The sequence below is a fragment of the Rhea americana genome, unplaced genomic scaffold (assembly GCF_003343005.1).
Source record: "Rhea americana isolate MKP2758 unplaced genomic scaffold, rheAme1 scaffold_33, whole genome shotgun sequence".
Lineage (NCBI taxonomy): Eukaryota > Metazoa > Chordata > Aves > Rheiformes > Rheidae > Rhea > Rhea americana.
The window spans coordinates 3,152,908-3,169,944 of record NW_028186457.1 but is presented as its reverse complement, the minus strand read 5'-3'; the positions used below and the strand labels follow the sequence as shown (position 1 = coordinate 3,169,944).

Here is a 17,037-nt window from a genome sequence, read left to right as displayed (position 1 = left end):
CGGAGCCGAGCGGCCGGGGGGCGGCGGGCACTGCCCGTCCTGCCGTCCCGCTCCTTAATCGCTCTTAGGAGAACTACAGCTCTGAAGGGACACGCTTTCCTCCCCCCTTATTTTTTTTTCTTAATTTCAGTCGATTAAATTATGGTTAATATGTTTTAATAATGCTCACGAATACTAAATGGCAGGCGATTTAAGGCTGAGGCTTGCCATTACTGATGCAGTAATAAACTTAATTCCTAACACTTAAAAAGAAACTCTGCATTAATGAGTTTTACTATTTCATGGGTGACAGTTTAATTTCCCAGTGCCAATAAACATTTCCACTGAATACACACTGCTTCCTAAATATTTAGGAGTCAGTCTTTTTAAAGCATAATGATCAATGGTTTTATTATACTGTACAGATTTTACTTATTCATTGGGCAATGAATTAGCATGGAATCAGCTGTAAGCGCTTTCCCAGGAGCTGAGCAAAGGAGCCTGTGAATCTGTAATAGCTACAAGTTCCCTAGAAACCTTGTTAGGTTTGGATGCAAGGATATCTGTGTGTGCAAGCAGATCTCAATAACTGCATCCAGTATGAAAATTCATCACCTTCTTAAATAAATCATCTCTGCATGTGGGACCTCAGGGAAGCTGTGCTCTCTTCCTTGGTCTTGAACTGAGAAGGAAATCTTTTATATGGGTTAAAATGTTGAATGCTATGTGCCTAGAATTAGTACCCTAAGTCTGTATTAAACCAGCTACATGAAAGTGCCCTTGCTTTCAGRAATACTGAGCTTCCAGGTTCACAATAAACTTTTCAAAAGGAAGACTTCTTAAATGGGAAYCTGCAGCCCAGGCTGCTCTCAGGAGCTGAGGAGCTTTTTATCTGAAAACCAAAGTGCAAATGGAAAAGCATGATGTCTGTGCCTTGATTTGAATGGTTTGGCCAAATGTCTCTTTCAGATGTTTATCCTGGTATAATTGCAATGGCTTCAGCAGGCTTGTTTCTGACAAGTTCTGCAAATGAGAACAGAGTTGGGGACTGTATTCCTAGTGGAAAAGGAGTGAGTGTGAGCGAGTGTTTGGGAGGAAGAATACAATGTCTTTATTTTTTTTTTTCCCTGATACCTAATATGAAGTTAATTTAGGTAACTTTTTTTCTGTTCTTGAATTAGGAAAATTGAAAGGAAAATAATCTGTAGAAATTCTGTGAGGGGAAAATCCTAAGCAAGTAGAAACCTTTCCTGCTGCTGAGATATTTGATTCTGATTTCCTCCTTGGTATAGTTTTTAATTAAACAAAGAGTTGCTAAAGAATCTGCTTTGAAGCAGCTGTAGACTAGAGGTCAGCAGATATCATTAGATCAAAATTACCAAGTGCTAATAAAACAAATCCCTCCCATCTTGCTTTTTGCAATGACTTATTAGGAAACTAGAGTGGCAACAGGATTTCTCCCCAAGATACTAATTAGGAAAAGAATAAATAGACATGTACCTAACATTGGAAACGTTGCATATCTGGACAGAAATTTCTACTCTCATCAGGTATTTTCTATGCATTTTGTGTGTGTGTGTGAGGTTGAAATGTGGAAAGAGAAACAAGCTTATATTGCTCTCCCATGCTGATCCAGCAGTACAGGGCTAATCTGCATCTGTGGAAGTATTCACGAAACAGCAGCATTCTTGCTTGGCGGTCCTCGCTTCGGTGCTGTGCATCGTAGAATTTTCTGTACATTATTATTTTGCACATTGCACTCCCTCTTTTATTCATATCTGGCTTGACTTTTTCTAACATGACCAGAAAGATGTAGCAGATTAAAATACTTCCTGGAGAACTGGCACCTTCCAACTCCCATTGCAAAAGCTTTTCTCAGAATAGTGGCATGTTTCCATTGCTGAGTACGACCTCCTTCCCCCATACCTAACTCACTGGTGTTTATTATCTGATTGTGACTCTCGGAATTCTCGGTTAAACCTGATCGTGACTGTCAAAGCTGTGGAAATTCAACGCATCATAGGAATAGATCTTATATTGAACTGCTATTTTAATTACATACTATATGATTTACTGTTCTGCAGTAGACTTAGATCTGGCCTCCGTTTTTAACTGCTCATTTAAAAGCATGTACACTGCAGGTAGTGTGTGTTTGTATTAAAAACTATTTCAAAATCATGTAGAAAAAAAGACTGTGATATAGATTTGAAAAAAACATACATATTAGAGAAGACTTTTTAAGGCAGTAAGTGATGATCTTAGTCTTTACGGCGATTTGAATTGGCAGTAACAGTGCAAGAGTCAGGCAAGTTAAGTGTGAATGTACAGCAGAAGGCTTGACTCTGAACACTTGAGGCTATAGGTTTACTTGTGACAGTGCAAATGAGACCTCTTGGTCAGCAGGGGTAAAAGCAGGAGGTCTGTTAAACAGTGACCTTTCTGTCTGTGTGGTCAGAAATACTAAGTTTTGAAGACATCTCCTGGATCGGGTAGAACATTGATCTTCAGATGTAGGCTGCAGTTCRTTTGCTTGCAGGCTGAGTAGATGGGCTTAGGCTCGTGCCCCTATTTTTCTACTGGCTCTAGTAGATTAGTATTCTTCACAAAAGGTTGGTATTCAGATGTGCTTTCCTTCTTTTAGCTCTGTATGGGGGGGAGGGGGGGGAATACCCAAATGTTAGCTGTTCTTGTTCCATTCAGTGTACCAATGGAAGAAATAATATGGAGTGATGAGATTGCTGCCACGGCAAGGACTGAGGCACCCACTGCTCATCAGTGCTTTCCTCTTTCACATCTCTTGTTATCAATCATTCATCGACTCGGCTAGCAGTCCTTGGCTTTGTGTTGGTCTTAAAGACAGACTTCCAGTGAACTGCAAAGGTCTTTGGATTCTGCATCCACTGGGCAGATGGCATTATCAACCCCCAGGAATCTATCCAGGGTTATTATCTCAGTATCAAATACATTGTCTGCTTGGACAGGTTTTTTTTGCTCTTAATGTCATGCAAATGCAGCAGGATTTTTCATATGAATTAACAGCAAGAACAAATTGTTTCCAAATGTGTGGTACAGTTGTACAAAGTACAGACTTCAAGTGGAAAATATGGTGCTTCTGTGTAGAACAACACACTTAGAAGCTTTCCCAGCACATGGCAAGTACTGGCTTTTGCCAGCTCTCCAGTGTGTGTGGGATTGGTGAGTGTTTAGTATCAGCAGAATCACTCTCTTACCAGTGGGGAAACTGAGGCAATGTATCCTCAGGCTACAGTCAAGCCTGGAGGTAGATTCTGACAATGATTTTGCACTTAAGTATAAAAAAAATGCACCTCCTTTGGGGTCAGTTGAATTAGTCGATTATTAGGTCATATTYATGTTTGCTTTGCTATGTGTAGTCATTTCCAAATCCATGGACTACATCCCCTTCCCCCTCCCCCCCGGCCCTTCTTCCCTTCCCTCTCTCTCCTCTGATGGTATTCGGGGCAGATGGACTCTRGATAGCTCAATGGGGAAATGAGAATCCCAAGGCAACAGAACACTTTCAAGGCTTGTCTTAAACTCTCTCAGACTGAGAAAGAAGGGACAGTACAGTGTAACTCTGATGTATAATATAGCTGCATAATCACAGGCATTTCTTGGAGGCTGTGAATGCATCGGTAAAGCAGGACACATCAGTAGTTATTAGCATGTCTCTATAGAGTCAGAGAAACAAGAGCATTTTTGTACACAGTGCTGGGCTGATATCACTGATAATTAATTTCCTTGTATTAATCTTGTCTCTGTATTTTCTAATTGCCCTGTGCAGAGTCTTGTGGGCTGATAGTGCCATCTGTTCCCTAGATCAGCAGAACCGATTGGATTTGAATGAGAACAATGCAATACAGAATCTGGGCGGTGGGAGGGGGAGATGTCAAAACATTGTTTTGTTTTGTTTTTAATTATTCATTCTATTAATTTTTTAAAAAATAAAGGGAGCTAATAGTGCAGCAAGACAATCGCCCTTGTAGACAGATAAGCAGTAGATACTTTTTAAGCCAGTCAATATTTGCTCCAAAAATAAAGTAACGTAGCAAAAGAGAGAGCATGTAACCATTTGTAAATGTCATAAAGGATCTTCCTGATCTGTATACCAGAAGAAGGAAAAAAACACCTTTCTAGCTGCATTCTTGCCTTTATGTAATGCTAGCAATTTATCTATGTTATAGACATATGTTGGGACTTGGATAACTTGGCCCATTTTTCACAGAAGCTCATGCACACAGATTATCAGCACAGGATCTGGATAAAACAGTGCGGGTCTGTATCTCTGTAGTTAAAATAGTAAATGAGTATTAGAGTTGCTGCAATAATTAGTATTGTATTTCTTCATAACCAGTGAATCAAAGCCTGCAGAGCTGGCTACAGAGTATTTTGAACATACAATTCCAGTGTTTTACCAGCAAATAAGATAGAGCTCAGAGACAAAGTGTTAGTCTATATGTTGGTACSTAAGTGTTAGTAGCTTTTATTTTATTCGGTGTTTTGCTGTGATAATAGAGCTGTTAGTTTTCAACCTCTCTGATCTAGTGCAGCCCCAGGGTGCATAGACTTGCATAGACATTGAATAACTCAAAATACCAGGATGAGATATTTTCATGGACATCCTTGAGAGAGAAATTCTTCTGTGGCAGAAGGTGGCTGGGGCAGTCATTTTGGAAGAAAGATGCTCATTTTACTCTTCAGAGGCTCAATCTGTAATTTGGAGAGCCCCTCTTGGATCAGTGAGGGCTTCAGTGTTAGGAAAAGATGCCAATAAATGATTGGGGAGGCATCTTCAACATCTGGGCCTTAACTTCCTTCTGAGGCACTGGCATTGTCTGTGCATCTTTCATCATCTTCATCCTGTGCAGGACAAATCTGAGACTTCTGGCTTGGGGTCAGAGTCGAATGTGGCTGTGTGCTAGGAATGGGGAGGGGATTTCCAGTGAACCAGGTGCAAATRGCTTTTCCAGAGGATTTACCCTCAGTCTGAGTCTAACTGGAACTGGCTTTGCAAAACAAATTGAATGATTTCTGTTTTCTCAGGAATCATGATTACATGGGTAATTAAATTTAAAAGAACATTCATCAGCATCATTGTGATTCAAAATCTGGAGGTTGTTTTAGCTCTGGGATTGGGGTTATTTATCTGTATTGGGCCAGAGAAGCCCAGATTCTTGACTATAAGGACTGGGGATAAGTCAGATACAGGCACTGGAAGTTTGCCTCTGATTTTCTCCTGTCATAGTCAACATCAAATATGTTACAACATGCTGACGCTGTTTCCATGCTGTGCAGTACAAATCCAAACTTGAGGTTAGAGGTTTTCTTAATGAGCATCACTATTATATGGATTCATAATAGCAATAACGAGGAAAAGCTAGCTTTGCAACTGCTCATTTCGTGGCTGATATTAATGCACTCTTTTCCAAATTGTTAACTGCCTGTGAGATCTTCATGGCATAAAAGCAGAGWGTTGCAGTGGGACGCACTGTACCCCAAAGTAATCGGAAGATGTTCAGTAACACTTGCAGCAGTGGAAACTGAAGAATAACTATGGAGTYGATTTGGGGAGCACTTTTATTTTGACATCAGTAATTAGAGCTTAACATAAAGCCAGAAAGCATGAAACAATAGTATTCAGTACTAACCATTGTAGCACAGTAGGAGTTGGACTGGAAAGGAAACAAATGCATTTTCATTCTCAGTGTTATTGTGTGTATTGATGTATTGCATATTGGCCCTTAGGAATTCTGGAGCATAATATTTTTCCTCTAAAAATATTGAGTGCTGTGTTGCCAATACAGTAATTAATAATAATAATAATAACTTGAAAATGGGTGAAATCTTCTTTGTTTATAGCTGGGCAGTAAGAAGCTAATAAATGCTGTATTGCCTGGATCAGAATGGAAAAGTTCTGCTSTAAATGAGAGGCAGCGTTCCTCAATGGCAGTGGTTCTTCAGTGACGACAGCTCGTCTTCAGTGCCGAAACAGAGACAGATACCTTGTGATCTGTTTCAGCGGTGACATGGTTATGGTCTTTCCCTTATTTGTTCAGTAGTCTCTCTGTATGTTGCGGTCTAAATCACACCCACTTCTGATGGAGGTGCTACAAGCCATTGCTCTCCATCCTACTTGGTCATAAAAACAACCCACTGCGAGCATTAATAAGGCTATTTTCTTCCTTCTCTCCATGCAAGTTTAACACTACAGCAGGAAGGGAAATGGCTTTTTTTTTGTTGCAGAGTATCTGGTCTGTCTATAATATGCATAAGGAAAGGAGCAGGAGATGGAGCCTGTTCCTTGCAGGGAGAGAGAGGTGGCCACAAAGGATCTTCTCCCAATTTCCCCATTGCTAGTGGCAGCTTCCTAATGCACTCAAGGCAGTCTGAATTAATGGTTCAAATTAATCATCACTGAAATGTTAGAAATACTACATGCATTTGTAGTAATCAGGATTGATTTATGAATAGGATAAAGGGGACTAAATATACTATGAAAATGCATGTTGGAGATTTCCCCCATGAATAATTCATTATCTTCTAGAATCTATGAAAACAAAAACATTGCACATAAGAACCCATTAGAAAAGTTAATCCCACAAATGGCTGAAYATGGAGAAAATCAGCTTTTGTTTTAAAAGGCAGATTTACTCAAATCTTCTCTAATTTGATTTGCCAGTGGGGTATAATTTAAGTCAAACAAGTTAGCAGGATTGCTTGCTATGTGAAGGTCTAAATATTTAATAGAGGATGAAAGATGTCTGCCCCACAGGATAACAAGCTAAGGAGCACTCATTCTCCACGCTGCTAAAGGCAGAGGGTGAGCCAAAACCAATGGAAATAAGAGGCAAAGTGGAGAGAGCATTTCTGTTTGCATGATATGGTCCTCGAAAGCTGGCGTTGGGAGCACTTCTGGTGGACTGCTGCCCTAAATCTCAGGGAGTCCCTGGCTCCTTGAGAAACAATAGTGGCTTTTTACTGCCTGGAAATGTCATGGTCATCTTATGGTTTCTAAATGCCTGAAGAGGCCCACAGTGAACCTTCTAGCCAGAGCATGTGCTCTGGAGCATGTAGGATGGTGGAAGTCYGCCCGTCTGCTCCTGGACAGGCATGTTGGGAGGGGAAGGAGCAACTGCACATCTGCAGAGGTGAGAGTTTCAGAGAAGCCTAGTGGTTTATCTGAAGCTATCTAGAAAGTGTCTGAAAAGAACAGAATATGAGCTTGGATAAGTTGAATTCTGGGCAAGCGCTTTGCCTCTGGGCCGCTCTGCGTTTTGTGCAATGGTTTYGTGGATCCTGAATGGAGCAGCAGGGAGAGACGAGAGACCTTACACAGAAAGGACAGGGCCTTTGGCTGTCTTTCTGCCCAGAAAAAAATTCAAAGACATTGGTTTGTGGTGGTGTTTTTTGTTTTGAATTTTGTATCAAAAAGTTTGCATTTTAATTTGAAAGTTGAACCTTCTTCAGCAACCCCTGGCAAGATTAAGCTGTTATAGTATTTTTCAGAGTCTGTTTGTTTGGAAAAGAAAATGAAAATTTGATGAATTTCTATTAGATGTAGCTTGCAGCATTCAAATATTTACAGATGATCAAATTCCCTTTTCCTAGCTCCGCTTCTTAAGTGTGAAGCTCATCTTGTATGTAATATTAATTCTCATTATTCTCAGACAGTTATTCATTGAATTCTTGTACAGATTTAGTTCATCCAGACCTGGTCTAAACTCCATGAAAAATCAATGGAATGACTTTTGCTTGAATTTAAGATCATCTTTTCCTTAGAAGTCAGTTTCTCCAGTGTATAAATCTTTTGTATTGCTCTCCTGTGAAGTCTATTTTTTTAAAAAAATAAAGTCTGGCAATATGAACAATATAAGATGCATTTTCACCTGTCCATATAAAAAACTATTTATTTTGTTATGATTGCTGCTTTTTTTTTAAGTACATCATCTGAAAGTGCATTGGTCTGCTCTTTTGTTAGTCTATGCCAACTTTAAATTATATTGCCAATAAGCCAGATACAAAGGTGTACATACACCTTCTTGTATTTTATTTCGTGAGTATTCCCACTCTCGTGTCAAGCCAAGGTGAATACTAGCAGCAATAACAAGCWGGAGTGCATTGTGATAGTCACTTTTGTACAAACATTGTAGAAAACATTTTAAATGTTTTGAAGAGCTGCTAGTCTTAGGGTATCCCTAGCAGTCTGTCTTCCAAGCAGATGTGTGCTCGTGCTAAGTGCTCCTGGGTGGACAGATGCCAGCTTGCTCTAGCCTAGAAACCACACAGTTTTTTTTGTTGGTTGTTATGTGTGTGAAGTTGCTCATGACTGCACAAAAGGCTGCATAGATTTATTTTAAAGTTAAATACACTTTTCCCTTTCTATCTCTTTGCCCCAAAGAAGTGCATCACATTGGTCATTTCCTTGTTCCAGGCTCTGTTGACCTCACTTTCTTCGTAGATATCACTAGTGTGTGTTAAGGCTTTATAGGACAGTAGATTTCTGAGACATTCTTGTTTTCTGCCCATATTTCCTGGTGAAGAGCTGCTGTATGAATTCTGTGCTCCAAGAAAGCCACCAAGGCTTTATGAGGTTGATTGTCATTCAGAAGAAATGTATAGGCTGGAAGTAGGGATCAAGGGGAGGAAGAAAGAACTGAATCAGGCTGAAAACTAGTATGGTCAGTCATTCCTGAGCACCAAATTTCTTTTAAAGGACTATACATTAGACACTTTGACCATAACATTAGATTTGCTTACAAATTACAAACTCTTCTCCTCTTGAAGTCTGTGGCTGATGCTGTTCCCTGGAGCCTCCTTCAGGCAGGCTGCACATTAGTTGATGTATTTACTGCCTTGCGATGAGTTTGGATTACAATCTCTCTTAAACACCCACATTCATCAGTGTTTACAAAAGCCCAACTCTTTTTTTTTTTTTTTTCCTCCAGACAAGCAATGGAGACATGCTTTTTGTCTGTACTTTTGCTCTGGAAGGGCAGTTAGCTTTGGGCAAGATCAGCCCATATGAAAGAGGCAGCCTACATTTTTGAGACCTCTGCAGAGTAAATAGGAACAGCTAAGGTTTTTTCACTAAATCATGGACCAGTCATTGACCACACTGTTCACTTTCCTGTGGAAGGAGGTATTAACTTCTTTGACTCATCCTACTTCATAGCAAAAAAACATGCTATTTCACTTGCTTTGGCAGGTTTGATCCAAACCTGCTGATTCCGTCACTGTGTCCCAAGAGCTTGGGTCTGGATGTCAATGACTTGTATGTGTTAAATAAGAAAGTTCTTATTTGCCAGCCTTTCTGATTACTGGCACACAGTGAGTCAGAGCTGTAAAGGAACAGATTTTCCTGCTGCCCCTCCTRTGAAGAAGGAAAAAAACCTAAACCCATTAGTAGCATCTGATTTATGGTGGTTGTTTTTTGAAACTTCATCTAATTAGCACAGGCACTGAGGCCAGTGTTGTAACATGTTAGACTGTACAAGGGAACACCACAATTACAAGTAGAGTTATCTGTTTCTCTGCTGCATTGAAAACGTAGTATATGAAAATTAACGTAAAACCTCTAAGTGTTAGGATGAAGGGGTGGGTGTTAGACAATATCTTCAAATTTGAAAGGCCTAGGTATGATATTTGACCTTTTCTAAAGTTTCCCTGATGTCATTAGGCAGTATGTTTAATTTTTGAGCTTTATTTTATCTGATTTATCTAATTAGGTTTAAAATGTTCATTTTCTAGTGTATAGAAACTATATCTAAAAGCAGAGGTCAGAGAAAGGGACCAGCATGCTAGGCACTGACTTAATATAAGTGATAATACTGTTAGCACATGTCTTTTAAAGACAGAATACTTGCAGCATTGACAAATAACAGAGCCTGTAAACCATTATGATTTGTGCTGGCTCTCTGGTGGCTTTCATAGGAGTTTGTATGCAGCAACTTTTAGGATCTGTGTGTGTAGATCTATAATTGCAGTCTTCAAAGTGAGGGCTATGGGCTGTTTGGCTCTGAGCCATGACAGTAAAGCATTTTCTTCTTTTCCCAAAGAGTATGCCCTTCCGATCGCTTCTGTGATGTGTAGGGACAGCTAACTTGCATCTCCCTACAAAGACCGTGAAGGTTTGCGCTGAATTGCTCACCTGGTGCTAAACTGAAATCATTTGATGAAATGGTGCATTCTTATCAAGGTGAAGATTGGTAACAAGCTATGACTTTAAAGGGCCATCTTGAAACAGCCAACAGGACCGCACAAGAGAAGTTGTTATACCTTTTTACCTCCTACRTTAAGAAAAACTATAATCTTAGCTCAAAGGAARTTTAGAGCAAAYCTATAAACTCGTGTTTGAACTAAGCTTTGCAAATTCCAAGACAGGCACTTAATTTAGTGTTCRGGCAGGGAGAAAAAACAGTTCACAGCTGGAAATTTCTGTTCTTCTCTTCCACAAGATGCATAGAGAAGAGTAATTGATTTAGACTTTCAGGATAGGAATGAGCTGTGTTTGTAAGTGTGAAGCACAAGGGCTTCATCCTAGTGGGAGAATCTCTTCATGCCAGTGATGACAGCAGAGTGCCTGCTCTGAAAACTGCATAGAAACACATGTGCTTTTTCTATGTGTTTGTAAGCGTGTGTCTGACTGTTGGCTTCAATGAAATAGCTAGCTTGATGAGAATAGCCAGATTATTGGCCTTTGGGGACTAGTAACTCCAACCCTTGAGGAATGAATAGCTGTTTTTGGAATAACCCTAATGTAAGAAATGGGAAACTTGCTCTCACTTGGCTATAATTTTGCAAGTAGTAAAGCTTACATTTTCTTCAGTATCCATAGCCTTTGTAGGCTTCAACTAGAAAACAGTCGTATACTGTTGTGTATGTCCTCACTCTACTTTTAAGAGTAAATGTAGRGGAGAAGGTGGAACTATTCATGATAAAGTACTTTTTTAATCAGTAACTTATTTCTTTTATTGGAGTATTCCTGTAGGAAGCAGAGTACCAAAAAGGAAGTCTGAGGTTAGTACTAGCATTTTTGAAGCCAAATGCAACCACATGATTATTATCTTCCTCGATGAGTAAAATTTTCTTAGGTAAAAATTCCATTCTTGAATATTCGTATGTATACTGATAATAAGTCAGATTTAAGCTTATACTTAGCACAAGTATTCTGAACAAAAAGCATGTAACACAGCCTTGCTTCATTCACTGAAGTGGCCAAGAAGATTAAAAGAGAGAGCAGCAGTCATCAGCTATGCAAATGAACAAGGCTTATAGCGAATCTGCCTCTTAGCTTAGTAGTTTGATGAGTTGTTTTTTTTTTTTGATTAAGCTTCCCTCAGGGGAAGAAAAGATTTTAATTAAAGAGAGAGTCAAGAGAAATTTAATAATTTATGTCTATTTTTCTCTACCAGAGCCTTGGAAAACTGGTGGCTGCTGCTGGAACAGGTTGAGGTACAAACAGGAAAGCGGGTGATAAGACTTGTCTGCTTCATGAGTTTAGACCTTCCCATCAGTGTTGGGGCTAAGGCTGCTTTTCCAAACTCTTCTTCCTTAACTTAATCCTTTTTCTTTTTATGACTAGAGCTTCCCAGCTCCTCTCAGCCAGGACCCTCCCTTCCTTTCAATTACACCAACTTGGCGATGAGCTGGGATCTGACAGGCTTTCCTACTTAGGAGCTGTGGTACCATCTCAACTAGATTACAAGCAGAGTCCCTCAAATATTGCAATGTTGGTAGAGCCCAGTGTTGGTCAAGTAAGCAAGATAACAGAAAAGATCTTTCTGAATATAGATGAGCACTAGTATTTTGCAAGCCAGTAAAGGATTTGTCTTAGATGTCTTCTAGAAATGACTGAATAGTTTTCTAAGGTTACTGGTCAGTTTTGATAAAAGAACAAGTGGTGAAGTGTTTCTGATGTTTTTCTAAGAGTCTTTGGGAAAATTATTCTCATCTTTAAGGTCATATTAGGTTTCTGTTCTCAATGCTCTGTTTATCTAATGCGTAAATATCTGCCTTTGTAGCTTTCAAAAGCAAACGGCTGTGGAGTCTCATTAAGACTATTGAAGTCAGGTTTTAGAGTACAAACATGTCAGTTGAGTCCAAAAATTTTAATTCTTAGGGTATAGCTAAGCAATGTGATAGTGCACTTAAGCGGTAGTAAATGGGATAAACTGAAGCGAACATTATGCTCACTGAAGTTCCACGTTCCAGTACACAGTGTCAGAAGCCAGATTGTTTTCTCTGGAAGAGGAAGTCTTCTAATAGGCACTGAATATTAAAATGTACATACAGCTGATCAAAAAAAAAGTGAAAAGGGAGAATTTAGGAGAATTTGACTTTTTTCTTCTATTGCTTAAATGTTGGTTCTTCCACCTTGACATTAGATGAATTTTCAGGCCTAACAAAATTACAGTTGAAATGTCAGATTCCCCCAAAATTGGCTCCTGAATTCTAGGGACTGCTTGGTTCACAATTTCCTATTGTAAATGGAGCAGTTGAAATTTGATCTTGAACAGTTGTATCCAGATCTTGCTGCTAACTTTGTGTACATGTGTATCTGAACCTGACACTTTACCAGTGAAGTTGCATGTGTGTAATTTTTGATTTTAGTATGGAGCAGGATAATATTTTAGATATGACTTTTAAACCCAGTTCTTTACAATTCCTGAAATAAAATGAAAAATGACCCAAAAATGGTCCTAGTAACTAATCCTGATGAAATCCATTCATTCCCATTTTGATATTTTACTGTATTCATTGCCTTTTCTATGGGGAGAATCATTTTCTAAGGGTGAATAGCTTCAATATTCTGTTTAATTTTATATTTATACTTTTTTTTTGAAGATGAGTCATTAGGAGTTTGACTGTTGCCCACCATCCTTTCAGAGTATTTCTGATTTGTGACTTTTGGATGTTTCTCATGCAATGATGGCTACTAAGGTCCTGATGCTCTGCAATATCACAAAAAAGCCCTTTAAAGAGCTAAACTGTCCTCTTCCAAAATAGAGTTCATGCATAAAAAATTGATATGGGTCATGAACTCTTTGTACCAGTTATGCCCCATTTTGAGAATACCAAAGACAGGTCCTTGCTGTTTGTTTCATCTTCTGTCATGGGTTCATAGCCACCTAATTCTTCCCTCGCACCTTTGAGCCCTTTCTGCTTAGAAGCAGTTTCTGGTGAGAAGAAAGAATAGATCTAGAAGGACCTTTGTCTAGGACATGCTCCCTGACCAGTCAGCCATCTGACCACTGCTTCGGAGGCAGGATCACTGCAGGTGAGCTGCTTTTCCTTCCATGTGCTCCCGTTTAGCTTGGGACTGTAGACTCTTCTGACTCCTCACACTCCAGCTTGCATCCAAATCTTGTTACTACTTCCTCTGCGATAAATATGCTTCTTTATGCCTCTGTGTTGTGCTAGTAGATACAAGCCTGCTTCACTTCTATTCAAGATGGTTGAAAAGACAGGAAGTGTTGGTTTACACTGAGTTTTCATAAAGTCTGTAAAAGAGGGGGACCTCTGTGTATTTTGATAGATTTTTCTTGTCTGCAGAATGGGAAAGTGGTTAGGGCATCAGAACAGAGAAAATGCAGTAGGAAACGAGCATGCTCAGTGTGTATTCACAAGCATATGCACATCTTTACTGATGCATTGATACATAGTGCATCCAAAAACAAGCAAGAGCCCCAACATAGAGACATCATTTTAGAGCTGCTGTGCCAAAGCCCTTGCTTGTGCTGTATCCACATACATTTGATTGTAACTATCCCAAGGCTTGCTTTGCTTGCTTTTGCTGGCAAACACAGGGCTGAAGTGAAATGATCCACAACTACCTTTGGGTCCCTTTCATGCTTTTTGGGGTTTATACAGTATCTTGTTTTTCATCCCTAATCTCATTACCTTGCATTCTCTGTGGGGAGCAGCACAAGATGCCCATCTGCCAATGAGATAAATCCACTTGCATCACTTTGCTTTTGACTGTAGTGTCTCCTCTGGTTTGTGTGCATATCGCATCAAGAAAAATGCTGCTGCAGGATGAACTGGGGAATACTTGTCAATTGCTATCTGTGAAGTAGCTGCCATAAATTTTTCTTCTTAGAGAGCCTACTTTGAAACTTGCCTTTTGGCAGCATTTCTAAGATGGCCTTGCCTACCCTGTTCTCCATTCCTGTATCGTGTATTTTGACAGAGACACCATGGCAGAGGTGACTAAGAAGTGTGATATTTGGCCAGTAACAGCTTCTTTCTTCCTTTGCATTTCTGGCAAGGAAAACAGAGCACAGTGGCAGGATTTCCAAAACTTTGTTTCTAGTAAGCCAGCTGGCCAAATAGGACTCACAGAGCAGCTCAGCTGTTAGCAGTCTGAATTATGGAAGGCTGTCATTATAAAACCTAGAATATTTTTCCCCTGTATGCTATTTAACATCTCTTCAGTATTTCAGTGTGAAACTCAAACTCAGATTTCTTGCATCTCTGAGAGATGGGGGAGATCAGCTAATATGAGCATTAAGTGTGGAGCTATTGGTTCAGGAGATGTGCTGGAGAAGGATCTTGGTTTCAAAATCTGTGGCTGAAGCAGGATTTTCTCTTAGTATGAGAGCTCGTGAGCAATGCTTGTTCCATCAGAACTGAGAAGGGTGAAGTTCAGATGTTAAAGTTGAATGTCTTCTGAAAACAAAGCGTAGCCTTGTGATTTCTTGCTGAGAAGTATCTTAGGCAGAAGTAACTGGAGATATGAAAGATGGGGGATGGTTTTAAAACCTGTTTTTTCCTTTCTTAGGGTCATGGCTCTACAAGCCATTAACAGAGGGAATATATTTAGAGTAGAAGCTGCAGAGAATTGTTTCTGTTAATAGGCAGAGTCCCACTGGAGAAAGGGGCTATGCATGTCTTGAAGTATTTCTATATGCGAAGGTTTGATAGTTTGAATGAAATTTTTCTTACTGAGAATGAGTTAGATTATTAATCAAATAGAGGTTTTCATTTAGTTTTATTTTTAGTTCAAAGAGCCAAACAGGCCTTCTATTCTCCCCTCTTCTCTTCCTTTCCATCCCTTCCCTTTTTCATTTCTTATCTTTTGTATTTTTTTTTCAAAGCTGAAGTAGTTTAAAAAAAATGAATCTCTGCATTTGGAGGGAGAGAAAGAGAAGCAGGAAGAAAAGACTTGATCATTGTTTTTCACTTCAAAACTTGTTTTGACTTTCTTATATAAAAAATGAAAATTATAATTCAAATGGAAATGTACCATTCAAGAACTTGGGGAAAGGAGGCAGATTTTTTTTTTTCCTCTTCTATTCTTTAACATTTATTTTACTGTCTCTGTAATATGTATTATTATAGGAGGACTCTTTACCACTTAGCTTGCTAATAGCAGTGGACTCAAACCCCTTTTATTAGATGGTGGATTCATTTTGTGTCACCAAAGTGACTGTAGATTTGTCAGCATCATTTTAGCATGCTGGCTTCATCTGGTGATGCTGTAGAGATTCCTGTTGCTACTCTGCATTATCTTTCATGTCTTGCAATTTGTGCTATTCATACAAATTGCTCCCAAATAGGGTATTCAAAGTGAAATTTAAACATACCACTAAACTATGGGAACATAGCACATAACAAGCTACAAGGAAATTCAAGAACTATTGGAACATATGATCACCTCTGGATTGGAAATACCTAATGAATGGTGAATGCATTTCAGTTGAGCTAAATGTTGAATAATGAGCCTGGAAACAATGATGAAAAAAGGCTGATCTGATGAAAGGGTGGCAGCACAGTAAGTGAAGAATAAATGTGGGAGTTATTAAAGGTATATCTCCTAGAGCTTTGGAGCAGCAATTTAGAGTTGCTGCAAAGAAACAGCTGAGGCAAAAGAAAGAAAAAAAAGCCCAGCCAGAGGAAAGCAAATCACAGGATAGGGGATCTGTTTACTTGGACTTGTGCAGTGGTGAACTGAGACAATTTCCCTTCATAGAATGGAAAAATTATTTAAGTGTGAGGCTTAAATTAATCCCATGTTTTTCTTCACAAATATCTAAACCAATAGGGAGAAATGGAGCTGTCAGCTTAATGAACACTTACAACCCTCTTGAAAACCCTGTGGGGGGGGGGGTGGGCAGTAGGGTTGTCATTAGTGGGGGACTAAATGGGGCTCCATGAAGCCCATAACCATAACTAGTACCACCTGTGTGCGTTTGAGGTGGTGAAGTGGGTCATGCTCCTCCTGTCCTTGCTCYCCAGCCTAATTGAGTCCAACTGTGTGCAGACAGGGCCTGTGTGTCTCATGCTGCTGACACTGCTCTCTCCCACTGGGCACTTTTGTCTCTGGCTGTCTGGGTGCTCTTGCCTCTTGGCCTCCTCCCAGTGTGAAAAAATTGAGATGCGCATCTTAGTGGGGATGCACACGTGTTTCTGGAGGTGAGAGTGGAAGGAAGCGTAGCTCTCCCTCCCAGCATGTGGGAAGCCTCTGGCAGGAGTAGGAATTGGTCTCTTGCTGCTTCTTAAGCAGGCTGGAGAAGGTAGGGGAAAAGGGTAACAAACTTTCTTGTGCGCCAACCAGGAAAAATTGAGTTTTGGGCAGGTGTTCACGTTTTCCCCTTTCTCCTCTCTTCTCTCTGCACAGGAAGCAGGAGGGAATAATAATTTTAAAAGCAAGCTTTTGAATCTGTGGAGAATTTTTACATTTCCATTTAGGATGAGCTGTAGCATTTATTTTTTTCAAAATATTTTGCTGTTGAAGTGGGAGATCTTTTTTCTTTAAAATCTTTCTAACTCAACTTAAATGTGTTATTTCTATGAAAGCCTTTGATTAGAAAACAGCATTTCACAAGGGGAAACATTTTACACAGGAGAGAGAGCTTTAGACAAGTTCCAGATGTTTGCATAATAGCTTTCTTCAGGGTATTGTAGGTTAGAGAAAGTCCTTTTATTATGGTGAAATTTGGGCATACAAATGCAAGAGTGCTCTTTGCTCTAGTCAACACTGTAGTGAAAACATTGTCTGGATGCCAAGTACTAACACATCAGTATTTGATATTTGGTTTG

The 17,037-nt window shown here is 39.6% G+C and overlaps 1 protein-coding gene across 1 annotated transcript in view; it reads left to right on the top strand.

The window, feature by feature from the left end:
• The window catches only part of CNTNAP5 (contactin associated protein family member 5), a 287,365-nt gene that overhangs the window by 1,089 nt on the left and 269,239 nt on the right, over positions 1-17,037 (top strand). The window lies entirely within an intron of this gene.